The sequence below is a fragment of the Panthera leo genome, chromosome E2 (genome assembly GCF_018350215.1).
Source record: "Panthera leo isolate Ple1 chromosome E2, P.leo_Ple1_pat1.1, whole genome shotgun sequence".
NCBI classification, from domain to species: Eukaryota; Metazoa; Chordata; class Mammalia; order Carnivora; family Felidae; genus Panthera; species Panthera leo.
In genome coordinates this window covers 55,119,651-55,147,480 of record NC_056693.1, presented here as the reverse complement: position 1 = coordinate 55,147,480, position 27,830 = coordinate 55,119,651, and the positions used below count along the sequence as shown (strand labels likewise).

The following is a 27,830-nucleotide window of genomic DNA, read 5'->3' as shown; positions in this document are numbered from 1 at the left end:
TATTGTGTTCAGCACAAGTGTAGCTACTATCTGTCCCCATACATCACTCTTACAATGACTATATTCCCCATGCTGTCCCTTTCATCCCTGTGACTTATTTATTCGTTGCATAACTGGAAGCCTGTATCTCTCACTGCTCTTCCCCCATTTTGCCCGGCCCCTAGCCCCCTCCCCCTAGCAACCGCTACTTTGTTCTCTATTTATGGATCTGTTTCTGATTTTTTTTATTTGTTTTAGATTAGATTCCACATACAAGTAAAATCATACGGTATTTGTCTTCCTGACTTATTTCACTTAGGATAATACCTTTAGGTCCATCCATGTTGTTGCAAATGGCAAGGTCTCATTCTTTCTTATGGCTGAATAATATTCTGTGTGTGTGTGCGTGTGTGTGTGTGTGCGCATGCGTGCATGTGCACCACATCTTCTTTATCCATTCATCTATTTTTTAAAATATTTTTAATGTCTTTATTTTTGAGACAGAGAGACAAAGCACCAGTGGAGGAGGGGAAAGAGAGTGAGAGACACAGAATCTGAAGCAGGCTCCAGGCTCTGAGCTCTCAACACAGAGCATGATGCGGGGCTCGAACTCACAAGCAGTGAGATCATGACCTGAGCCAAAGTCGGATGCTTAACTGACTGAACCACCCAGGCACCCCTCTCCTTTCATCTGTCCGTGGACACTTGGGTTGCTTCCATGTATCGACTACTATAAATAATGCTGATTGCATTTAACTTTTACTTCTTGTATGTCCATGTGCATCTATGCTCAGGAGACAGGCCTCTGTGTAAGCGTCACCATCAGGGCCCCCAGAGGAAGAGACAGTAACAATGGAGGCAGAAGCATCTGAGCCAGGTGACAGATGTCCATCTTGGTGTAAATCAGCACATTAGAATTATGGCTCTTCAACATGTAATAATATATGTGTGTACCAGTTTTGTGAGCCCAGTGAATGTGGCTTTGCCCTGCAGCTGGACAAATTCAACTTCTCAGTCAGCTATGCTGGAACAAGCTCCTGGACAGTGCCAACTGCCACAGATAGGTGCCAAGCACGCAAATCCCTACACCACCCCGGAAACCCCAGATGTCACTGGTGACCAGTACTGTCTTGCAAAATTATTCTCCAAATGTCAACAGGTGAGATTACCTTTCCCATTCTACACATGGGAAAACTGAAAAGGAGAGGGGCCAGCATTACAGAGACAGTAGGGATAGACTTAGACTCTCTGCCAGGGCCTAAATCCAAGCCCATGCCTCTTCGTTATCCTGGACCAGCCACCTTCTCCTTTATCTGTTTAAGAAGAGAGGGGAAGTGTGGGGAAGCCAAGTCCAGAATGGTCCTCGTGTGGTCCAGCAAGGAAGGGTATGATCAACTTGCAAGTAACTAACTTAGAACCCGATTGGCACGAAGAATGGGTCTGGAGCTGGGTTACACCTGCTCTGGCGGGCAAGGCCATGTGTCCACGGAGGGCCCCTCCCATTTGTGATACACCAAACCCTGTGCTTCTTCCTCATGGTCGACACAGCTGGGCATATTGAGGCCATGAATTTTCAAGCTTCCAATTCTCCTGACAGGTTTCTGTCATATTAGGATGTCAGCATGTTCCTTCCCTGCACAGAAAGAATCATTCTGCAGTGCAGAGATGAAGGCCGCGGCCCCGGGTTCCATGCAGCAAAGAAACACCCAGCCAGGGCATGTGCAGAGGAGGGTGAGAAAGGTTGTCCACCCAAAAGTCTACCAACAGACGGATACAAACACAACATGGTGTATCCATCCAATGAAATATGATTCAGCCATAGAAGGAAATAAAGTTCTGTTACACACTACAGCAATGGTGAATCTTGAAAACTTTATGCTAAGTGAGAGAAGAAGGAGATTTGTTGATCCTGACTACATGTTCTCTGAGTAGAGAACAATCTGGAAGATATTTTTGAAAGTAGCATCTTTTTAAAAAAATTTAATTTATTAAGTAGTCTTCATGCCCAATGTGGAGCTTGAACTCATGACCCTGAGATCAAGAGTCACATGCTCTACTGATGGATGGAGCCAGCCACGCACCCCCTGAAGGTCATAACTTTGACTAGCTTCGTGAATCCAGGATCTAACTCTCTAGAAAGTTCCTAGGAAGAGCCTGGCATGTGGAAGATACAGGCAAACTTCAGAGATTTTGCGGATTCAGTTCTAGACTGCCACAATAAAGCGAGTCAAATGAATGTTTTGGTTTCCCAGCATATATAAAAGTTATGTTTACACTATACTGTAGCCTATTAAATGTACAATAGCATTAGGCCTAAAAAACAATGTACATACCTTAATTAAAAAATACTTTATTGCTGGGGCACCTGGGTCGCTCAGTCAGTTAAGTGTCGACTCTTGATTTCGGCTCACGTCATGATCTCATAGTTCGTGAGTGATTCAAACCCCGCATCGGGCTCTGAGCTGATAGCGTGGAGCCTGCCTGGAATTCTCTCTCTCCCGCTCTCTCTGTCACTCCCCTGGTCGCTCTCTCTCTCTCGTTCTCCGTCTCAAAATTAAATAAATAAATGTTAAAAATAATATATTTAAAAAATACTTTATTGCTAAAAAATGCTAACCATCATCTGGGCTTTTTGCTGGTGGAGGGTCTTGCCTGGATGCTGACGGCTGCTCACCAAGTGGAGTGGTGGTTGCTGAAGGTTGGGGTGGCTGTGGCAGTTTCTTAAGACAACGGTAAAGCTTGCCACATCGATTGACTCTTCCTTTAGAGAGTGATTTCTCTGTTTCATCTGATGTTGTGTGATAGCATTTTACCCACAGGAGATCTTTTTTCAAAATTGGAGTTAATTCTTCTCAAATCCTGCTGCTGCTTTGACAACTCAGTTTATCTGCTAAATCCTCTCTTGTCATTTCAGTCATCTTCACCAGGAGTGGAAACCACTTTCACAAAGACCACTACTTTCTTTGGTCATCCATCAGATGCAACTTCTCATGCATTAAAAGTTTTATCATGAGAAGGCAGCAATTCAGTCCCACCTTCAGGCTCCACTTTTTTTTTTAATGTTTATTTATTTTTGAGAGAAAGGGAAAGCACAAGCCAGGGAGGGGCAGAGAGAGGGGGAGACAGAGGATCCAGAGTGGGCTATGCACTGACAGCAGTGAGTCTGATGACAGCAGTGGGGCTCGAACTCACGAACGGCGAGATCGTGACCTGAGCCAAAGCTAGACGCTCGACCGATTGAGCCACCCAGATGTCCCAGGCGCCACTGTTAATTCTGGTTCTCCTGCTATTTCCACTACATCTGTGGTGACTTCCTCCACTCGAGTCTGGACAGCCTCAAAGTCATCCATCCATAAGGGTTGGAATCAACTTCTTCCAGACTCTTGTTAATGCTGATATTTTCACCTCTACCCATGAATCACAAATGTTCTTAACAGCATTCAGAATGGTGAATCCTTTCCAGAAGGTTTCCAATTGACTTTGCCCAGATGCATCGGAGGAATCACTTTTTATGGCATCTCTAGCCTTACAAAATGTATTTCTTAAATAATATAGACTTGAAATTCAAAATTACTTCTCTATCCACGGGCTGCGGAATGGATGTTACGTTAGCAGGCATGAAGACAACATTAATCTCATTGTACCACCCCCATCAGCACCCTTGGGTGACTAGATGCATTGTCAGTGAGCACTAATATTTTGAAAGAAATTTTTTTTTCCCCTGAGCAGTGAGTCTCAATACTGGGCTTAAAATATTAGGCAAACAGATGTGCTGTCGGCCAGGCTTTGTTGTTCCATTCATAGAGCACAAGTAGAGCAGATTTAGCATAATTCTTAAGGGCTCAAGCCTTTTCAGAATGGTGAGTGAGCTCTGGCTTCAATTCAAAGTCACCAGCTACATTAGCCCCTACGAAGAGAATCACCCTCTTCTTTGAACCTCTGAAGCCAGGCGTTGATTTCTCTTCTCTAGCTTTGAACGTCTTGTTGTTGAGTGAAAATCTATTGGTCGGTGTAGCCATTTTCACTATGTCTAAATACTTTGCTGCAGCTTCTGCAACAGCGCCTGCTGCTTCACCTTGGACTTTGAGGTTAGGACGACAGCCTCTTTCCTTTGCGCCTCACAAACCAATATCTGCCAATTTCAAGCTTTTCTTCAGCTTCTTCGCCTCTCAGCCTCCATGGAACTGGAGAGAGTTAGCACTTTGCTCTGGATTAGGCTTTGGCTTAAGAGAATGTTTGCTCTTCTATCCAGACCACTGAAACCTTCTCCACATCAGCAGTAAGGCCTCTCGCTTTCTTCGCATTTGCGTGTCTGCTGGAGGAGCCCTTTTGATCTCCTTTGGGAACTTTCCCTTTGCACTCACAGCTTGGCTAAATGATGCAAGAGGCCTGGCTCCAGCTTATCTCCGCTTTCGACATGCCCTACTCCCTGAGCGTAATCACTTTTGGCTTTTGACTTAAAGCGAGAGACAAGGGACTCTTCCTGTCACTTGCACCCTTAGAGGCCAGCGTAGGGTTCCTAACTGGCCTAATTTCAATACTGCTGAGTCTCAGGGAACAGGGAGGCCCGAGGGCAGGGGGAGACGAGGGAAGGGCTGATTAAGTTTGCTATCTTCTATGGGCACGCTTCGTGGCGCCCCAAAACAATGACAATAGTAACGTCACAGATCACTGATCACAGGTCACCATCACAAATATAATAGTAAAGAAAAAGTTCGGAATACTGTGAGAATTACCAGAATGTGTCACACAGACATGAAGTGAGCAGATGCTGTTGGAAAAATGGCGTCCATAGACTTGCTTAACACAGGGTTGCCACAAACCTTCAGTCTGTAAAAATCACATTGTCTGCGAAGCACAACAAAGCCAAGTGAGGTAAAAGGAGGTGTGTCTGTGCTGGAGGCAAATGGAGTGATGGCGTGTTGAACTTTGCCAGGCCCTGTGATTCTGGAAAACAGCAAACAGAATCGCCCCCTCTCTTTGTTTCTTAGGAGACAGCTTAGTGCAAAGAAGTCACCTGCCCCCTGTGACCTGGGTAACACTCATGGATGCTCCCTGGCTTACCTGTGACAGGCCCAGACCCAGGCCCTCCATTGCTCCATAAATAATTAGCTGAATGGCCTGTCACCAGCGAATCATTGGAAAAAAGTGCTTGTTAACCAACATTTGGTGCAGATTCTCTTCTTTCCCTGGGCCCTGGCCCACCCCCAGCCTGAGCCAGTAGACAGCCACTCCTGAGAATAGGCTGGTCTCAGGGGAAAACCTTCTCTCATCTACTGTCTGGTCACAGCCTGCCTCTCCATGCAATGCCCCTCGCCTGGAGCCATCTGCACGTGTTTACTGCCCCCTCTAAAAGCAACATTCTGTTTTTGGTCCAACCCTTGAGATACTTGCAGACCTATGGTCAGAGTATTCCCCATACGACGCCAGTCCTATCCCCCTGCAATAACCCTTTCAAATAAAACCTCTCCTTACTAAATCAGGATTTGTTTTTATTTGACGGTGAATTAACAAAGCCAAAGTTCATAGAAGGCCATCTGCTTATCCTTATCTGTAAGAAGGCACAGCACAGAGGCCTGGGTGTGAGCCTTGGTCCCACCATCCCTACCTATGCAACCCTGGTCAAGTTATTTAACTTCCCTGTGTCTCCGTTTCCTCATCTGTAAAGTGGACTTACTAATGATACCTAAACCAGTTAATCTTTGTGATGTGTTTAGCAGTACCTGTTCCCAGTAATAATTATATAGATTTAAAAAAAAATAAAACTGTTATCCTTCCTGATTTTCAGGCCTTTGCATGCACAAATTGGTAGATGAAGAATTTGTGTCTGGTGAGGACCAACTCAACATCTCAGTTAAGATGCATGCTGCCTGAATCTGCGTCTTCCACACATGAGTTTTGGAGAATGTTCTGTGTAGTTGTGTGGACCCTCTATTTCTTCATCTGGGAAGTGGGGTTATGACAGTACCTCCCTCCTAGGCTGATGTTGGGAGGTAACACACAGTAGATGTTTTACACAAGACCCCACATGTTGTAAGCAGCTCTTATCAGTATCGTGGCCCTAACCAGGACATCGTTTGTGATTTACAGTGTTAAAGATCAGGCTCTGCTAGCCCTGAGCCTATGCAAGTGTCAGCGCACCTTGGGAAAGAAAGCTGCTCCCCGTTGAGACTCCTTGTGTACTCTAGAAACCCCAAGACAAGGCTGGGGCCTTGGGGAAAAGGCAAGGGTCTCATAAGGGCTCTCTAATGGTAATCTCTGAAAATAACCACACCCTGCATGGATTGCGTGTTCACCAAGTTCCTGCCAGCCTCTCACATACTAACTCATTACGTGTTCCCCACCACTCTGAAAGGTAAGTCATTTTACTACCATCAGTTACAGAGGAGGAAACTGAGACACAAAAAGAGTTAAATCGTTCAGCTGGGACATGGCAGGGTTAGGTTGGACCCCAAGCAGGGTCCAGGATCTAAACAGCTGGGATATAAAATATTCAATTCTTTGGGGCACCTGGCTGGCTCAGTTGGCAGAGCGCATGACTTTTGATCTCAGGGTCATGAGTTCGATCCCCACGTCAGGTGTAGAGATTACTTAAAATAAATAAATAAAATATTTAAAAATATTCCATTCTTTTAGCACATAGGATTTAGCACACAGAAGATGGTCAGTAAAAAGCATGTGTTGACTAAATGGGCATTTAAGAAGGCATTGGAATGTGAATGCTTTCAGAACAGAGAATCCTGTCACTCATGTTGATAGTACCTGACTCAAAGTAAGTACTCAACAAAACATTTGTTGAGTTGGACATCCATCCCTGGTAGAGGGTGGATAACATGCTGGAGTTGGGTTTAAGCTATGCCCTTTGAGATCATTCCATCTCTAATAGCCTAGAAATACATCAACTTGGAGCAAGTAATGAGCATTGAAACGAAATCTGTACAAGATAGGAGTGAGTTTGAAATACGGATTCATTCTAAAAATATTAATAAAGTCTCCCTTTATGTGCAAAATGGAAACAGTATGAATCCCTTTAATTCAAAAGAGTTAACAATTGTGTAGTCTCAAAGCTGGTGGGCTCATGGGAACTAGATTTATCCCATTGCTACTCAAGAGTGCTGGATTAGCTGGTGAACAGAAACAGTCCAACGTTTGTTCAAATCTTAAATTAGGTAAGTTGTGAAGTTCAGAAGTTCTTTAGGACCATGTCCCTTGAATGTAACACACCACCCTGTAAAGGTGAGACTGCATGTGCTCTTGGATACGAGCTGGTCCCTTGGAAGCGACTTTCAAGTCTTTTTTTTTTTTCCTTTAATTCTTTTAATGTCCGTTTAGTTTTGAGGGAGAGAACACGAGCTGGGGAGGGGCACAGAGAGAGAGACAGAGGGAGAGAGAGGGAGACACAGAATCCGAAGCAGGCTCCAGGCTCCGAGCTGTCAGCACAGAGTCTGATGCGGGGCTCAAACCCACGGACCGTGAGATCATGACCTGAGCCGAGGTCGGACGCTTAACTGACTGTGCCACGCAGGTGCCCCCCTTGGAAGCTACATTCAGAAAGAGGGACGAAGAGGGAAGAATGTGTAAGCCTGTAAATTTCTAGTCATTATCCAAACATCCTACAAGTAATGAAACTTTAAGATCAACAACAGGGGGGCGCCTGGGTGGCTCAGTCGGTTAGGCGTCTGACCTCGGCTCAGGTCATGATCTCATGGTTGGTGAGTTCGAGCCCCACATCGGGCTCTGTGCTGACAGCTCGGAACCTGGAGCCTGCTTTGGATTCTGTGTCTCCTTTCATCTCTGCCTCTCCCCAACTTGTGCTCTGTCTCTCTCTGTCTCTCAAAAATAAATAAATGTAAAAAAAATTTTTTTAAATCAACAATGGGGAAGTAAAAGAAGAAATCCCTATTTATCTTACCAATGTAGCACAACTTTTATAGGCTTCATGTTTTTTCTTCTAGACTTCTTTCTGCACATTGTTCTTTAACAATTCCAGTTATAGCACACATATAATTTGACAACTAATTTTTAAATTAATATTAGGTAAACCATTTTTATACATTTCTATGTTGTCTTCAAAACCACAAACCATTATTTTTCATAATGAGATGAAATTCTCCCTATTAAAATGCAACAGAGAGGGATGCCTGGGTAGCTGAGTCAGTTAAGCTTCTGACTCTTGGTTTCGGCTTAGGTCATGATTTCCTGGTTCGTGGGTTCAAACCCTTCATCAGGCTCTGTGCTGGCAGTGTGGAGCCTGCTTGGAATTCTCTCTCTCCCTCTCTCTCTATCCCTGCCCCTCCCCCACTTGCGCTGTCCCTGTCTCTCTCAAAATAAATAAACTTTAAAAACTAAAAATAGGGATGCCTGGGTGGCTCAGTCAGTTAAGCATCCAACTTCTGCTCAGATCATGATCTCACATTTCATGAGTTCGAGCTCTGCATTGGGCTCTGTACTGACAGCTCAGAGCCTGGAGCCTGCTTCGGATTCTGTGACGTCCTCTCTCTCTGCCCCTCCCCTGCTCGTACTCTGTCTGTCTCTCTGTCTCAAAAAACAATAAAAAAATTTTTAATAAAAAAAGTAATTAATTAATTAATTAATTAATTTAACAAATGCAGCATGGAGAAATGGTCTGAGCCTGGATTCTGGAGCTAGGAGACTTGAGTTCAAATCCTGGCTCTGCCACTTACCAAAGTCATTCATGTGACTTTGGCCCATCAACCCCTCTGTGCCTCAGTTTCCTCATCTGTAATGTAGGGCGATACTAGCACCTGCTTCCTAGGGTTATTAGAAGGATTAAAATGGTTTGATTAATTAAAGTAATTGGCACAAGGCCTGGCACATGGCATTTACTATTCAGGTGTTTGTTAAGTAAATGGCAGCTGTGTTCTTCAACCCTGCTACTACTTTCACTGGCTGCTTCTAGTTCCTGGAACCAAAAGAATTGTCAGTTCAGCTCTTATCTTGGGTCATCGGCTCTACTTTCTGCCAGGGTCCCATCTCTCCCACACCCTGTCCCTAAGGCCCCTCCAAGTCCTCCCGTTGCCAGTGATCTCTTGGACCAACAGCAGCCACAAGCAGGGCTTCTTAGGGGTATAGGCATCTTCGGAGGTATTGAGGGCTTTTCTCACAGTGGATTTCACTTCTAACAGTGGCACGCACAAACACAAACTGAAGATCTGCTATGTATCAATAAGAGCATGGTCTGATAGGTGTTTTGCTTGCACAGGGTGTTTTGTAGAAATCTAAACTAACACCTAGAATCAGGGGAGTTCACCTGAGAATCCAGGTCAATGGTTTCTCTTGGTTAACCGGGAGATAAGCCAACTGCAGGCCTGCGTTCCAACAAGGAACCCCTGACTTGAAACTGAGGGTCCCTATGCTCCCTGCCATGGGTCACACTCTCAGAGCAGGGCTCCATGGTGGGCATGTGCCACTTCCAGAATTCCTTTTTATTTATTTATTCATTCATTCATTTACTTACTTATTTACTTACTTATTTGTTTATTTATTTATTTTAAATAAAATTTATCGTCAAATTGGCTAACATACAACACCCAGTGCTCATCCCAACAAGTGCCCTCCTCTATGCACTCCCGGCATTCCTAATGATACCTGCCCCACTCCTGTAGCCTTGTGAGCCTCCAAGACCCCTGATGTACTTTGTCCCACTTACAAAAGTCATCTGGGCCCAGAGATGCTTATCTTGAAACCTGTGCAAAACTGAGGAGGAAATGACTGTCTCCTCCCTTGCTTAAGACTGAAGCAATCCATCAGATTGCCACCGTCGTGTTGTCACTGCCTGTTCCCTATAAAATATATTAGGGTTGATAAAATGGTAGATAAACAAAATAAAACTCTAGTGCACTTAAGGCTTCCCTGAGGGTCATTTAAGGCTCAGCTCTTAACCCAGGAAGAGCAAATACTTGCCACTGCACCACCAACACCACCTCCTTTGCCAGTGGTATTCTCAAGGTAGTAACTGTTGGGTGGTGTGGCCCCGGGAAAAGTCCATTCTGTAATGGAAATAAATGCATTTTTTTCCCTGAAATAGAATCTTTATGAATAATTATGCCATGCTATTGTCATCTTTTTTTTTAAGTTTATTTATTTATTTTGAGAGAGACAGAGATGGGGAACAGAGACCGCATGAGCAGGGGAGGGGCAGAGAGAGAGGGAGAATCCCAAGCAGGCTCTGCTCCACCAGCACAGAGTCCGACGTGGAGCTCGAACTCACAAAACTTTGAGATCTTGACCTGTGCCAAAATCAAGAGTCAGATGCTCAACTGACTGAGCCACCCAAGCGCCCCTGCTATTCCTCTCTTAAGATGGCCAACTGAGATGCCAAAACATTCAATACTTGTTCAAGGCCACACATCTGGGATATGCTAGAGTTGTCTTTTGAACCCAGATTTGCTCTTTCTAAGGCACGTTCTTTTCCTTCTATGAGTCGCTGTCTCTTTGAGCACCTTGGGCAGAAGATGGGCAGGGAGGATGCACAAAGTGGGGACACCAATGAGAGCTGTCTGCCAGAGAAGGGTCTCCATCACTGGTGCCACCTCTCTTCCCAGAGGATGGATTCCTATCATCCGTGCAACAGCACCAACTGCTCATCCAGAAGGGGAAATGCAACAATTTGTTCTCAAGTGGTGCATGAGGGAACAGCTCCTAGACTGGCTGCAAAATAAGCAAAAGTGACTCTGCTGGGCTTGGGCAAGGGCTAGACTCCCAGACTACAGTCCAGTCCTGATGTCTCTCCTGAACTTCCCCTGTGGCCACCCCAAATTCATCACCTATGGCTTCACCTTCTAGAATTCCTTATTCTCCTAAATGACATCACTCTCCTTCCAGTTACACAAGACCAGTGCCTTCTCCTGATCCTCACCTCCATTCAGTCCCCTTGCCTTCCATCCTAAGATTTTGACAGCCATCTCCATATCTCCTTTTCTGCACCTCATGATGAAAAAATCCAGGTAAACCCAGGTCAGCCTGCCATCAGATGGCCACCAAGGTTGGGGTGCAGTAGGAAATGGCATCATAATTGTCCAAAATTTCATATTACATCTATTCAGGTTATTCTGGTTAAGAAACAATGGACATGAGTCTCAGTACTGACATCCCTGAAACCCATGCTGATGGGGAAGATGTGTGGTCAGCTGAAATGATCAGAATTTCAGAAATCCTTGGCCAAGCCCAGACACCATTAGAAAGACTCCTCTTTGAGTCTTGGGTACTCTGGCTGAGTACCCAGATTAGGGCGGGGGAAACTCCCTGTTGACAGTACTAGGGGACTCAGCCAAGACTTCCCAGCCCCATTTCCTCTAAGGGTGTCTTTGCAGAGATTTGGAGAGTGCTTTTTGGGTTTTTTTCTCTAATCCACTAAATGCCCACCTTCTCAAAAAGAAAGAAAATAGGGAGAGATGAGCCAACAGTTGGTATCCATGACCATAAAAAGAGGTAGGGCGCTGGCTTTACCTAAATGCCACTTTTAACTTCGGACGTGTCTTCCTATCTCCACATTCATTCATTTGTGCAGGCATCATCCATCTAGGAATCCCTGGGATAAGTCCTAGAAACACCACCATCAAAGAGAGACCTCTCCCCACCTTCATGGTGCATACTGCCTTAATCCTGAGTCCCACTGAAATCCCTGGGACACTTTAAAAAAATCAGTGCCCAGGCCACATGCCCAGACAGTCTTAATTTAGTTGGCCTGAGATGGGACTAAATGCTGGCAACAGTTTCTAAAGCTCTCCAGGTGATTCCCATTTGCAGTCACGGTTGAGAAACACTGATCTAAGGCGGGGATCTCAACCAGGGTGACTTTGCTCCCCTGGATACTGGGTAATATGCGAAGGCTTTTTTTTTTTTTTTTTTTTTTTTTTTTTGGTCACAACTCTGATGATCCAATGGGTAGATGTGGGGATGTTACTTGACATCCTGTAGCCCACAGGGCAAACCCCACCACGAAGAGTTATCTGGCTCCAAATAGCAGTAGTGTTAAGGTTGAGAAACTCTAGCTAGGAGGAAGACAGACATTAGGTAAATTATTACAATACAGAGTGGTGAATGTTATAAATAGAAAGCTCTGGGAACTATAGGCCATAGGTAATATTTATAGGGAACCCCAAATCCCTTGTTTAGTAAATATTCCATCGGAGAAGAATACTGGCAGGAGAGAGAAAGAACTAGGTCCCCTCCATCAGGCCGGGACTCTGGTGCTATCTAGTCCACGATTCTACCTCCTGTGCCCGAAACAGTGCTTGGCATGTTGTAGTTGCTCTGTAAATATTTGCCTAATGACAAAACGCCCACTGATTACGTGGAAGCATCAGGCACCGTCACCTTTCTCTTCGCCCCACTCTGTACTGGTTTCCTGGACTCGCTGCTCCTCCTCTCCAGCCTGCCAGCCCCTGCCAGCCCCTGCCCTGCCGTATGTCTGCACCTCAGAGCCCAGTTCTGTCCCTGAGCCTACCCTTCCTCTGCCTCCAGCCTTAGACATTTCCACTGACCACAGGCTAAAATTCAGGTTCTTCAGTTCAGCAGCAAAGGCTGTACCATCTGATTCCAATCTACATTTCCAAGTTTATCTCCCCCTCTCCCTCTGCTTGCATCCTGAATGCCACACGGAACCACACCTAGAACATCCTTGGTGTCTCCTCACCCACATCTTTGATTACATCGGACATTCTGCCTGGAATGCTTATGCATGTCCCTTTCGCCATTCCTTGCCATTTGAATTTTTAAAAAACTATTCCCTACAAGAAAACCTTGTATGATGGACTATGTACCCATCTTCCATCCACAAAAATTATCAATATTCTGTTTTATTTATTTCCTCCCCCAATAGTTTTCCCCTTTTCTCTGCATTTAAAAAAAAAAAAAAAACTTATTTATTTATTTAAGTAATCTCTCCACCCAACATGGAGCTCGAACTTACGACCTTGAGATCAAGAGTCACACGCTTTTCTGACTGAGCCAGCCAGGCACCCCTTTTTCGCCTACATTTTAAAGCAAATCCCACCCTTAATATCATGTTATCCATAAACCTATAATTATGTCAGTATACGCCACCAAAAGGCAAGGATATATTTTCAAATATAACTATATGGTCTTTGTAAGCTTGCAAAAAGTAACAATTCCTTTTTTATGTTTATTTATTTTTGAGAGAGAGAGACACACAGATGGAGCTTGAGTGGGGGAGGGGCAAAGAGCGAGACACGGAATCCAAAGCAGGGTCAGTCTCTGAACCCACAAACTGTGAGATCATAACCTGAGCCAAAGTGAGTAGCTTAACCAGCTGAGCCACCCCGATGCCCCAACAATTCTTGTTCACTGTCATCTAATACCTAGGATGTACTCCTCTTTCCCCGTTCATTTCCAAAATGTCTTTTTACAGTCGGTTTGACTCAAGGCGCAAACAAGTTCCACTCATCACATTTGGTCTTCATGTCTCTGAAGTGTCATCTCTTCTACAGGATTCTATTCCCTTTTTCGTCCCATTTATTTGTTGAGGAAACCGTGGCATTTATCCTAAATAATTATTATTTATTATTTATTATTATTATTATTTATTCTAAATAATACCCCACATTCTAAGTTTGGCAAACTGCTTCCTTATTCTGTTCTTTAATTTGCTCCTCTGTCTTCTGTATTTCTGGTAAAGTTAGATCTAGAGGCTTAAGTTGATTTAGGTTCACTTTTCTCCCCCCAAGACTGCCTCGTAGGCGGTGCTGGATGCCTCCTGTTGCACCACCAACAAGGGCAAGCATGAGTCATGTTGCACTTTTAATGATGGTGATCGATCAGCAAATTCAGGTGCTGGCAACCCAACCATATAATTCAAGGTTCCCCGTCAACCTTTCACATGAGGCTTAGCCTACATTAATGATCATTGTCTCCTTCACTATTTCATTCAAGATAACACACACACGCATACACACACGTACACACACACACAAAACGATTCTTCTACTTCTGTCACTTCTTAACTAAAGTTAATAAAGTCGTTTATTAACTAAAATTGTGAAGACTGACAACATTTTTAAACTGTATTCCTTAGCCTTACCATAATTATTATTGTAATTTATGATTATTTTGAACTGCCATATGTATATCAAGAATAAAGCAAATAAGGGGCACCTGGCTGGCTCAGTGGGTGGAGCATGCAACTCTTGATCCGGGGTCCTGAGTTCGAGCCCCATGTTGGGAACAGAGATAACAAATAAATAAGCTTTAAAAAAGAAAAGAATAAAGCAAATGAAGTATTATGTTAATGTCATTAGGAACCAAGATTTTCAGCATCGAAGTAATTCAGTAAAATCCCTGGCATCTTAAATTTGGATTAAAAGCCAATTTTAATCCAATTAAATCCATCAATACCCTTTCCAAAATCACATTTTCTTCAGTTCTGTCCTCTCAAAAGGCTTAGAAGCAATGACATTCCTCAACATTCATATTTTGAAACCCTAATCCCAACGTGATGGAATTAGGAGCTGGGGCCTTCGAGAGGTGATTAGCTCATGAGGTTGGAACCTCTTGGATGGGATTAGTGCTCTTAGAAGCTAGTCTGTAGACTGCAGAGCTAGTCTGCTCACTTTCTTGCAGGGGACGATACAAGGAGAATCAGCAGCCAGCGACCTGGAAAAGGATTCTCCCCGGAACCTGACTACGTGGGAGCCAGAACTGTGAGAAATGCATTTCTCTTGTTTTTTAAATTTTTGTTTTAATGTTTACTTATTTATTTATTTATTTGAGAGAGAGACAGACCGACAAAGCACAAGCCAGGGAAGGGGCAGAGAGAGAGGGAGACACAGAATCCAAAGCAGGCTCCAGGCTCTGAGCTGTCTCAGCACAGAGCCCGACACGGGGCTTGAACCCGTGAACTGTGAGATCACGACCCAAACCGAAGTCAGATGCTCAACTGACTGAGCCAGCCAGGCGCCCCGCATTTCTCTTGTTTATTAGCTGTCCAGTTTATGGTGCCTTTTTAGAGAAGCCTGAGCTAAGACACCTTTGAAGCTGTCGATGGTTTAACAATCAGCGCCCCAGATTTCTGAGTATTCAACAATCGTCTCTCTAAAGCTGATAGAAGTGGACCCCAGCACACCGCTGGAAACATGAAGCAGCTGAGGGAACCTGCAGTTCGTTTTCAGGAACTTAGAAAAGATGTACCTCAGGGAAGAAAAAGAATATTAGCTTGGCGCCTGATGGCTCATATCTGAGGTATCCACACAACATTTTTTCCTACCTCAGGACCTTCACACATGTAATACTTCCTCATCTTTTTTGTTTTGTTTTTGCCTTATTGGGTCCTTCTCATCCTCCCGGCCTTAGCTGAAATATCACCACCTCAGAGAGACCTTCCTGACTCTTGTGTTTAAAGTAGACGTCCCCTCGCTCTTCTGGTGGATGTTCCTATGATGTGCCACCCAGATTCCCTTCAGGAAAAACTTGCCCCAGAAACAGAGTTTTGTTGGCAGACATCATTCAGAAGTCAGCTCCTCGAGGGGTGCTTGGGTGGCCCAGTCGGTTGAGTGTCCGTTGAGTGTCCGACTTTGGTTCAGCTCATGATCTCACAGTTTGTGAGTTCAAGCCCTGTGTCGGGCTCTGGGCTGACACCTTGGAGCCTGGAGCCTGCTTCAGATTCTGTGTCTCCCTCTCTCTCTGCCTCTCCCCTGCTCATGCTCTGTCTCTGTCTCTCTCTCTGTCTCTCTCTCTCAAAAATAAATAAACATTTAAAAAAGAAGAAGAAGTCAACTCGTCCAGCAATTGTCTCAGCTACAGAGAGCCACCCTCCCCAGTGTGGCCCCCGTTCAACAATTGATCCATGCAAAAGCATAAACACAGGTCTGGTCATTACAGCCCAACCTGGGAGAAATATGAAGGGTCCTTTCAGTGCTAGAGCTCCCCAAGGGGCTGAGAACCTTGCTTCCTTCTCTCCTCCCCGGAGGTGCACATTCTAGGATGCTCCTTAAGAAACGCCTCGTGTGCTCACCTCTGCCTCAGAGTCTGCTTCCCAGGGGAGCCAACCCACACCATTCTGCCATCCCAAATCTCACACCATATTATTCTTTTTCTCAGCCTTTTGGTCATTTTCTTCAATTCGAACATTATCATATTTGTTGATTGAATTGCTTTTTTAAAAATTCCCTTAGTAGAATATGAAGTGACGATTTATGCACGGCAACTCTTCTCATATTCATATGCTAGCACCCTGTATGACATGCACTAGGTAGTCAATGATTAAAAAAAAAAAAACCTCCAAGGGGCGCCTGGGTGGCTCAGTCAGTTGAGCGTCCAACTCTTGCTTTTGGCTCAGGTAATGATCTCACAGTTTCTGGGTTCAAGTCCCACATCGGGCCCCACGCTGGCAGTGTGGAGCCTGCTTGTGATTCTCTCTCTCCTTCTCTCTCTGCCTCTCTCTCAAAATGAGCTTAAAAAAAAAACTTTAAAAAAATCTCCCAGGGGTGCCTGGATGGCTTAGTCAGGTGAGCATCCAACTCTTGATTTTGGCTCATGTCATGATCCAAGGGTCGTGGGATTGAGCCCCATGTAGAGCACCATAGTGAGCAAGAGCCTGCTTAAGATTCTCTCTCTCTCTCTCTCTCTGCCCCTCTCCCTTGCTTGTGCTCTCTCTCTGTTCCTAAAAAAATAATAATAAATAAAATAAAAATAAATTCTCTAAGTATAGCCGATGATGCACTGATGGGCCACAAATAGATCCCTCCTCCTCCCCCACCAAATTCAGATCCTTTTTTAATGACCATTTTCATCCATTCATTTTTTTTCACATGCACTAACTTATTAGAGGCTTCTCAAATTTTATATTCACATATGAAATCAGAGTATACAAATGGCTCTTAACCCAGCATTCTATCAAGATCTGGTTGCCATAAATATCTGTTTTGCCCCTGGGGCATATAGGAAACAAAAAGTTTGTGCAGAAATGGGTGTGGTAGGCAGGCCCTAAGGAATTTTGCCTGTCCAAGGGAACTAGGTCCCAAAGGTTCGAGAGCCTTATATTTATATGTTATCTTATTTCATGCCTAAGATCTCAAGATTAAAGTCAGTCTTTTTAAAAAAATAATTTAAATTTTCTAGAACAGTTAGATTTGTAGAAAAATAAGGAAGACTATATAGAATTCCCACATACCCTGCATACAGTTTCCCCACATCATTAACATCTTAGATTAGTATGTGACATTTTCTATAATTAATGAACCGATATGGATACATTACAATTCACTAAATTCCATATTTATTCAAATTTCCTTAACTTTTTACTTAATATCCTTCTTCTGTTCCCATCCAGAACACCACATTACATTTAGTGGTCCTGTCTCCTTAGGTTTCTCTTGGCCGTGGCAGTTTCTCAGCCTTTTTTTGTCTTTGGTCTCTTTGATGGTTTTAAAGAGTACTGGTCAGGTGTGTTGTAGGATACCCACTTCCTGGAATTTGTCTGATGTTTTTCTCACGATTAGCCTAGGATTATGGGTTTGGGGAAGGAGATCACAGAGATAAAGTGCCTTTCATCACATCATATGAAGAGTACACTATCAGCAGGACTTGTGACTGTTGATGTTATCCTTGGTGACCTGAGCAAAGCAATGTTCTCAGGTTTCTTCACTGTAAAGTTACTCTCTTTTCCCTTTCTGTACTGTGCCATCGGGAAGGAAGTCTGTGCATAGCTCACGCTTAAGGAGTAAGCAGCTATCTTCCCTTCTTTTAGAATGAAGTATCTATGTAAATTACTTGGAATTTTTCTGCATGGGAGATTTGTCTTTTCTCCCTCATTTATTGATTTATTTGATCATTTATTTATATCATTATGGGCTCATGGATATTCATTTTATACCTTGGGTTATAATCCAATACCATTTTATTGCTCACATTATTTCAACTTTGGCCATTTGGAGTTCTTTCAGTTGGCTTCTGTAAAAGTACATCTTTTTATTCATATTTTATTTTTTATTGTTTTTAAATGTTTATTTTTGAGAGAGAGCAAGTGGGGAAGGGGCAGAGAGAGAGGGATACAGAGAATCTGAAGCAGGCTCTACAAGGTTAGCACAGAACCTGATGTGGGGCTCGAATCCACAAATCATGAGATCATGACCTGAGCTGAAATCAAGGGTTGGAAGCTTCACCGACTGAGGCACTCAGGCACCCCTCTTCTTATGCCTGTTTTCAAGATGAGGAAACCAATCTTCAAAGAATATAAAGTTTCCACCATCATTCAACTAACAAGAGCAGAGGTGCAGTTAGAATCATAAAATTCTACAGCACACACTTGTTTTTGTTTTGGTTTTCCTCTTCATCATGTTTCATCTGAATATGGTCAATCTTTATAAATCAATAACTAGTGTATGTTTCACCTGATGGAGTTATTTAAGGCAATAACTGTTTTGAGACTATCCATCTTCTATGTACATTATAGAGGAAATTTCTTAGGTATTTTTTTTTTTTTTACTTTTATGTGTACACTTTGATGAATTTTCACAGAGTGAATCCATTCATGCAGTTAGCACCCAGATCAGGAAACAGAACATTACCAGCTCACCAAAACCCTCCCTGTGTCCACTTCCAGTCATCTCCACCCCAAAGGTTGCCACTATTCTGATGTCTAACAGCATAGATCAGTTGTGCCTGATTTTTACCTTAAATAAAGGGAATCATACATTCATCTTTTTTGAGGCTGGATTCTTTTGCTCATTCTCCTGTTTTCATGTGGTTTTGCTAGTGGAATTTTTTTGTTAAAGGTTCCATCTCTATATTTCACAAGGAAGGTTACAAGCAAAGTTACACTTGTAAAAACATGTTAAGCAACTACATAAAAAACACCCCACGCTACCACATAAAAAGTAAATTTACTTAAGAGTAACATAACACAAAGAAAGGAAAACTACCTAGAGACATAGCTAAATTGCCCCATTATCTTGAGGTGGCTTCGTTCCTCCTCCCTGTCATTATCTATAGTTTCATCTTCAAAGTGCTGCCTTAATAATGTCTCTCTGGGTCTCTTTCACAGGGAAGGTGTTTCTTGACTGACAGGATGACACTCTTGCCAACATAGAGCCCAAATCTCATCTGGCAGCTCCTAACACATAATGATACAAGACACTACCTGCGAAATTTGTCTAAAATACCGTGCAGAAATCCAAGAGAGCCCTGATTTACACTTCTCTGATTTCTGTTTCTTTTTTGTTTTAATGTTTATTTTTAAGAACAAGAGCGAGAGAGAGAGCGTGCCCACACAAGTTGGGGAGGGACGGAGAAAGATGGAGACACAGAATCCAAAGCAGGCTCCAGGCTCTGAGCTGTTGGCACAGAGCCCAACGCAGGGCTTAAACTCCTGAACCGAGAGATCATGACCTGAGTAGAAGTCAGACACTTAACTGACTGAGCCACCGGGGCTCCCCTCTTTTCTGTTTCAGTAACAATCAGTGCCTTTGACGTAGTTTCTTCCAACAGGGATGGCAGACCCTTGATGCCTCTGCTGCCACATCCTTCCAATACCACCACAGACATTGTTAAATCAAAGCACTCTCACCCTCAGAACCTACTCACCCAACATTCCTAACCAAGCAAAGATGGCACAGGGGAGAAAACCTATGTGCCACCTCTGTCCACACACAAAACATCATGTTAATTTCTAGTTGGATCTCATTGAATTGTTTTCCAGTTGGACTCAGGCTTCTAATCTCCACTCCATCCTCACCACATTGTTCTCTTACTCATGAAACTACTCTGGCTCCTACTTGTCTGATAGGTGATGGATCATGTATGCAGCCTGGATTTCAACAATAATTGAATTTGTTCACACCCAAACAAGCCCAACTTTCAGACCTACTTTTATTCCAGTTGGGCTGGTTTCTTCATCATCTCAGCTATGTCCTGCTTTTTCTATCCTGTGCGTTCTTTCCTAGCCTTCTAAGAGTCATACATTCATGCATTAATTCATTCCTTCAGCATATATTCATTAAGTGCCTGCTATGTGCTACACACTCTTTTAGATCACGGGAGTACAGCAGTACCTAAAACCATCCAAGTCCCTATCCTGTGGAACTTACATTGCAGAGGAAGATGGGGCATATTCAGTAAACAAGCAAATGCATATGGTGTCAAGTGGTGATGGATGTTATGAAGCAGAATAGTGACCGGGGAGGAAAATGCCATATTCTTTATGGAAGTCAGGCAAAGCTACACTGAGCAGGGAGCAGTTGAACGGATATTCCAGGGAAGGGTGCACCAGGCGGAGGAAAGAGCAGAGACAAAGGCTCTCAGACAGGGACAGAGTGTTGGGGGAGGAACAAGGAAGCCATTTTGGCCAGAGAAGGGTAAGTAAAAAGAGAATAGTGGGAAGTAAATCAGAGCAGTAGTTCAAGCTAGCTGTAAGCTCAGGGCTATCAAATGGGGTGATTTTGTCCCCAGGGGACATCGAATGATATCTGGAGACATTTTTGGTTGTCACAGTTGGGTGGTTGCTACCGGCATCCAAGGCATAGAGTCTAAGGATGCTGCTTAACAGCCTACAACACATAGGACAGCCACAAAAAAAGAAGCATCCAGCCCCATTGTCAACAGATCCAAGGTACTGCAAATCATGGTGAAGACAGTGGTTTTTATTCTAAGTGTGATGAGATGTCATTAGAACATTTGAACAAAAAAAAAAATTTGAACAAAGAAATGATTTCAACTAACTTACATTGTAAAAGGATCACTTTAGATACTGTAGCAAATCACACCGCAAATAATAAGAGTAGTATAAAAGGCTACTCTTTATTGAGCACTTCTATTTGGGATGCTGTGCTAACCACCTAATCTAAGACATCGTGGTATTTTTCTTCATTATTCCTACCATTGCCTGACATTGTCTTACGTGTTGGCCCATTAATTTCTAGATATTTGTTTCCCCCAATAGAATGCAAACTTGGTGAGGGCAAGAACTTTGCTCTGTGATCTGTTTAACCTCCAGCACCTAGGACAGTGCCTGACATACACTGGGCACTCTACCTGCTGAGTGAATAAATGACTTCTAGGGTCAATTTGTTTATCCCTATTTCACAGATATGAGAACTGAGCTTTAGCATTTATTGCCTAAACCACAGCTATGAGATAACCTGCATCTTATGGCTATCCTGCCATAAGATTGGGTGGCTTAAACAACAGAAATCCATTCCCCCACAGTTCTTGAAGCCAGAAATTAGAGACCAGCGTGCCAGCTTGGAAACATTCTGGTAAGAGCTATCTTGCTGGCCTCACAACATCCTTGTATGGCAAAGAGATGGAGAGAGAGAGAGAGAGAGAGAGAGAACCCTCTGGTATTTCTTCTAATAAGGATATTGATCCTATCATCAAGGCCTTGCCTTTATGATCTCATCTAAACCTAATTACCTCCCAAAGGCCCCACCTCCAAATACCACCTCATTGGGGGTTAGGGCTTCAACATATGAATTTTGGGGGGGAATCACAATTCAGTCTATAGCATCATCCTCAAAAATTTGCAGTCTAGTGTGGGATACAGACAGTAGTATGTGCATGATGTGAAAAAGAAAATCATGAATTGTGGTAAATGGTACTAAAGGAACTATGCAAAGGGAAACAAGTGTCATGATGAATAATCAAGGTGGCAGGGAAGAGGTGGATTGTCGAAGACTTCCATAAGGAAGCAACATACAAACAAATCGTCAAAAATTTAGTACAGTGAAAAATACCCCATTATGAACTTGTATACTGATTATGTGTTGAAATATAATATTTTGGATAGATTGTGCTATATAAAATATACAATTGAAAGTAATTTTACCTTTTTTACTTTTTAAAATGCGACTACTAGAAAATTTTAAATAACTTCTGTGGCTTGGGGCACCTGGGTGGCTCTGTCGGTTGAGCGTCCAACTTCAGCTCAGGTCATGATCTCATAGCTTGTGAGTTCAAGAGCCTGGAGACTGCTTCTGATTCTGTGTTTCCCCCTCTCTCTGCCCTTCCCCCACTCATGCTCTGTCTCTCTCTGTCTCAGAAATAAACATAAAAAAAAGTTAAAAAAAAAATAACTCCTGTGGCTTGCATTATGGTCCTATTGGACAGCACTGCCATATAGTATTCCCTTCCCACTAAAGACACCAGTGTGGAAGGAAAAAGAAAGATTTCCCCAAAGAGGCAATGTAGACTGGGAATGGGGAACAGTATATCAGGGGAGGTTGAAAGTCAGATTGGCCGAATTACTGACATTTTAAGAATAGGGTAATCTGCTAATGGTTATGGGTTTCTTTTGGGGGTGATGAAAATTTGGAATTAGATACTGTTGATGGTTGCATTACCTTATGAATACACTAAAAACTACTGGATTGTACATTTTAAAGGGTGAATTTCATGGTATGTGAATTACAGCTCAATAAAATTAAGATACAGGAAAGAATAGGGCAGTGTAATACCTACAGAATCTGATGTAACAGAAGACCCTTGAATTTTCTGGAAAGCTTAATACTTTCAGCTGACCTGTACGTAGTGTGTGTGTGTGTGTGTGTGTGTGTGTAGAGTAAGTAGGGAAAAAGGGCTCTTACATGTACATGTTTTGGCTGAAAGTAGGGAAGGAACCAGAAATCACCTTTATTAAAAATCAGTCAGAAATGACTTGAAGGAAAATGAGCTTGGGAATTTGCAAACATGTTGTGAGGGCACCAATGAGCCTCTCAGCATGTGTGATAGGGACTCAAGCAGATGATATTTGGAGACTAATGGGACAAAGTGACTTGCAGTGATACCTGAGTCACTTTGAGTATTAGGAACAGCTGTTTAAATCAAAATGCAAACTTCTATCTATAGTTATGTGTTCTAGGTTAGAACCTCCCTTGTGTACTCTGCCCATTAAGCACTCTCCATATCTATTTTTTTTAATGTTTATTTATTTTTGAGACAGAGAGAGACACAGCATGAGCAGGGAAGGGGCAGAGAGAGAGGGAGACACAGAATGTGAAGCAGGCTCCAGGCTCTGAGCTGTCAGCACAGAGCCCGATGCGGGGCTCGAACTCACGAACTGTGAGATCATGACCTGAGCCGAAGTCGGACGCTTAACCGGCTGAGCCACCCAGGCGCCCCTAGCACTCTCCATATCTAGCAGCAACCTGAGGTGAAGCTTCCTCTCCAGGGGCAACAACACACATGGGAGAGAATTCTCTACACACAGTCTCAGAATTGATTTAGAACATCTTCAGAAGCCAGCCCCAACCAAAGTGCCTCACTTACTAATTCACTCAGTTTCTCTCTATCCTGCATTTGGCTTGGTACTAGGGATGGAATGGTGACCAACATGGACCCAGTCCCTGCCCTCAAGGAGCTTACGTCTAGTGGGGAGCTCAGAGTTCATGGCTGGCACTGCAGAATTTCCCAATCCTGGTAAACTTCTTATTGGTTATGCTGGTAATTGTCTTACTTGGCAGTCTCTGTCATTGTTTTCTTTAACTCAGGAGAATGAAAAATGGTAATGATTTCAGTGACCTCTTAACTCCTCTGTCAACGCCACACAAGGGGTGTATTTATCTCAGCCGGGGGAATGTGTGCCTTTTCCAAATTGCCCCTGCTGTTAATACTTTTTGGTTTGGCTTCTTTTCCCTACAGTCCAGGTACACTAACTCCCTGATCTGCATGGAGCTTTATGAACTCCTTCCATTGACTTCTGTACCTCTGCTGTTAGGAAAACAAGTTCTTAGAAAGAACCTTTAATTAAAGAGTTATGACAATGCAGCACTAAAGGAACTGTTCCTGCTAAAGGAACACTGAGAACCAGAAGTCATGACCAAGACCTGTCATTTAGTAAAGTATCTTTAATGAGGAAGGTGCAGTAGAATGAACATTCTTAGAAATGTAGTAGACATCTGCTCTTTTTCCTGGTGCGTCAGTCAGTCTTGCAATCACCCTAGAGCCAAGAAATGGCAAATTGGGTGATTGCAAGAATATTCAGTAAAGGGTGTGGGAAAGGTTAGAGTACACCTGGGCACATAAAAAGTTAGGATATCCTTTCCTAGGTCTAAAGGAACAAGGGGGAGATTACTGGAAGGGGAGTTACTGGCATCTAAAAAAGGTAAACAGTGACCTTCAGGCAAGGGAGTTGGGCAGCCCAACAGTGACTCTGCAGGGAGGTGCCAGAGGGAGTAATCTGAGTTCACACTTCTCCCTTCCTACAGCCTCTGTCCCATGCTCTCCATTAGCTGGAGTCATCCTCCAGGATTGAGAGCTGAGAGCAGAAGATGAATGGGGAATGGAGGGTGCGATATGGATTCACCCACAACCAGCACAACTCCCTTTCCATCATCTCTTCTTCTGGAAATGCGACCCTGCTTTGGTTTGGGAGATGTTATAAGTTAATTGTGTTCCCCCCACAAAAGATATGTTGAAGTCCTATTCTCCACTGCCTCAAAATGTGACCTTATTTGAGCATGGGGTAGTTACAGATGGAATTTGCTAAGATGAGGTCATAGTGAAGTCAGGTGAGCCCTTAATTCAATATGACTGGTGTTCTTATAAGAAGAGGGAAATCTGGATGTAGACCTGAAGGAAAGGTGGCCATAGGAAGATGGAAGCAGAGATTGGGGTGATGTTAACACAAGCCAGAAATCACTGGGGGCCACTAGAAACTGGTGGAAGAGACAAGGAAGTATCCTCTTCTAGAGGCTTCAGATAGAAAGAAGCCCTGCTGACACCTTGATTTTGGACTTCTGGCTTCAGAACTATAAAACAATTAAACCCACTGTTCTTTGCTTGTGCTCCTTTGTTACAGCAGCCCTAGGACATTGTAGAGGGTACTACCCCTTCTCTACCACATATGGTCTGTGGCTTGCATTATGTTCCTATTGGACAGCACTGCCATATAGTATTCCCTTCCTGCTAAAGACACCAGTGTGGAAGGAAAAAGAAAGATTTCCCCAAAGAGGCAAAGTAGAGTGGGAATGGGGAACAGTATGTCAGGGGAGGTTGAGAAGTCAGGTTGGCTGAATTACTAACATTTTAAGAATAGGGTAATCTGCTAAAAAAAAAAAAAAAAAAGAATAGGGTAATCTGCTAATGGTTATGGGTTTCTTTTGGGGGTGGACAGCCCAATCCTGCCCAGGCTGGGGGAAAGGATGCTTTTCCCCTGAAATATGGATTTTAAGGATGAAAATAGAGGGATAGACAAGACCTAGATTCACAGCCCAGCTTTGCCTGATGGAAGTGGAAAGAGTCAGTTCCAAGGGACGTGGACACCCTAGGGCTAGCCTCGCCTAGGGGGTTTCTGAGCAGATAGGATACCTCACAGGGGTGCTTCCTGCGAGAACTAATGCTTTCAGTAAGCTGGAACTCATTGTCAACTCTACTCATGAGAGCTCTTTGCTAGAACCATTTTGAAGACATGAAGATTACCTTTTCTGGCCAAAGCCTGGAAAAGGAGGAAACAGAGAGGTAAGAAGACGTTGGCCTAGCTTCCTAGTTTTCTGCAAGAATCCAGAATTCCCACCTGAGCATGGACCTACAACACGAGAGCCTCGGCTTCTCCAGCACCATGACCCACCAAGGAGGGACTTGGGATTGGTCATAAAGGAGAAGCCCCATAAAAATTGTCTCCGCAGACTAGCCATGGTTCTGTCATTAAAGCATTGGATACACCTTGACTCCTGGTTATACTCTACAGAGGTCATTGGCTGAGGTAGTTACTAGACACTTACTAGATAAATAAGTGTATATTTAATTTCAAGATGAGGAAAATGTTATAAAAGTATAAATAAGATATGGAGATTGAGAATACCAACTGGAGGCTTAAAGCCTGGACGCCAGGGAACACCTCCTCAAGAAGATAACATTTAAGGGCACCTGGGTGGTTCATTCGATTAGATATCTGAGTCTTGATTTCGAATCAGGTCATGATCTCAGGATTTGTGGAATTAGGCCCCAAGGTGAGCTCTGCACTGACAGTGCAGATCCTGCTTGGGATTCTCTCTCTCTCCCTCTCTCTCTCTCTCTTTTTGCCTCTTCCCTACTCTTGAGCACTCTCTCTCTCTCTCTCTTTCTCTCTCTCTCAAAATAAATAAACATTTATAAATAGTAGAAGAAGAAGGTAATATTTAAACCAGTAGTGTTTCAACTAGCCAATGATTTTGTTCCCATGGGACACCTGACAACGTCTGGAGACATTTTTGGTTGTCACAGCTGAGGAGTGAGGTGCTACCAGCATCTAGTGAGTAGAGGCCATGTATGCTTCTAAACATTCTACAATACACGGGACAGTCCCAGCAAAAAAAGAATTCTTTGGCCTAAAATGTGTATGGTTCCAAGACTGAGACTGATTTAGGCTAACACATGAAAAGAAAGAAGCCAGCCCTGTAAAGGGGCTCCCCACCCAAGCATTCCAGGTGAAATAAACAGCAAAGGCTATAATGCCAGGAAAAGCTTGATGTTTCAAGCTGATGAGTACAGGAGAGAGGGGTGGTATGAGAGAGGCCAGATCATGCAGGGCTTCCGGTCTTGGGCAGAAGTTTGGGCTTGTATTCCCTACAGTGGAAAGCCTTTGGTGGGTCTTAAATAAGAGAGGGGCTCTCTGGCTACCTCTCAGAGAATGGATTGGAGGGGCAAGAGTGGAATCCCAGGAAGAAACGACAGCAGCTTTGGCGCAGAGACCTTGGAAAAAGAGAGCACTGGATCTGTCAAGATGCCTTCTGAAAATGCCAGTGACAGTGCCAGGAATGAATTGGATTTGGAGATAGAAGGAGGAGAAACAGGGATTAACAGTGACTCTCAGAGATTCTGGTCTCAGCGGGGTGCTGGGTGGTGCGGCTCACCAGCAACACGAAGTAGGAGGGGACCCAAATCAAGAGCTCAGTTTCAGACACGTAAATTCTGAGACCCTCAGTGGAATTAGATACATAAGGTGTTGAAGGAATTGCTTATATAAGGCTTTGAGCTGTAGTTCGTTCTCAACGTAGAGCTATACTTTAGCTTCACCAGGGATGGGGACGCTCGAAAAAACATCAGTGCTCAAGACACACATCTTAGATCAAGTAAACCTGAGCTCTGGGAGCTGGTTCCCAAACATCAGGATGCCTTATTTATTTTTAATGTTTATTTATTTTTAAGAGAGAGAGAGAGGCAGAGAGAGAGGGAGACACAGAATCTGAAGCAGGTTTCAGGCTGTGAGCTGTCAGCACAGAGCCCAACGATGTGGGCCTCAAACTCATGGACTGTAAGATCGTGACCCAAGCTGAAGTCTGACGCTCAACTGACTGAGCCACCGAGGTGCCCCACATCAGGGTGCTTTCAAGGTGATTCTAATGCACCGTGATGGTTGGTATTCACCAGACTCCCAAGGTGGAGCCTTCTCTGTGTGCATGGCAGCCCATGGTGGGCTGAAGAGTCTCACCTTTGTGCGTTACCAAAGAAATGCTCTCTATTTTGTGTCTATTTAAAATTCTATCTCTGCTGCTTCAGTGGTTGACTGAATTCTATCTGTCAAAACAATGAACTGCTCATAGTCTTGGGTGTTCTTGTGTTACCTGCGGTTCCAGACCCTTTGTTCTGTGACTCTCTTGTTTACAGCAATGTCAGTCTCCTGGTGAAGCCCCGAGGCTGTTTATCTCTTCTTTCCCTTTGGGGTTAGAATATTTACAGTCTCCTTTGTGAACTTTCTTTCCAAATAACTTCATGTACCGTCTACCACTATGCACTCAAAGCAGAAGAAAATACATTCCGATCTGGTCTATTCTATAAGCTCCAGTTCAGACCCTGTTTCTTTTTATTATTATTGGGTGTCCATCATGAAACTTGCTCGTAGTTGGCATTTGGGATCCCATGATTTATGAGAATGATATGGCCCCTGATCTATAGGGCAGAGT

At 43.6% G+C, this 27,830-nt stretch overlaps 2 protein-coding genes across 2 annotated transcripts in view; one reads left to right on the top strand and one right to left on the bottom strand.

The window, feature by feature from the left end:
• The window catches only part of HSD17B2 (hydroxysteroid 17-beta dehydrogenase 2), an 89,921-nt gene that overhangs the window by 43,995 nt on the left and 18,096 nt on the right, over nucleotides 1-27,830 (bottom strand). The gene's annotated exons all lie outside the window — the stretch shown is intronic.
• Nucleotides 14,639-27,830, top strand: part of SDR42E1 (short chain dehydrogenase/reductase family 42E, member 1) — a 56,171-nt gene continuing 42,979 nt past the window's right edge. Inside the window, exon 1 of the mRNA XM_042919614.1 lies at nucleotides 14,639-14,660. The gene's annotated coding sequence lies outside the window, so the exon portion shown is untranslated. The remainder of the gene's footprint in view (nucleotides 14,661-27,830) is intronic.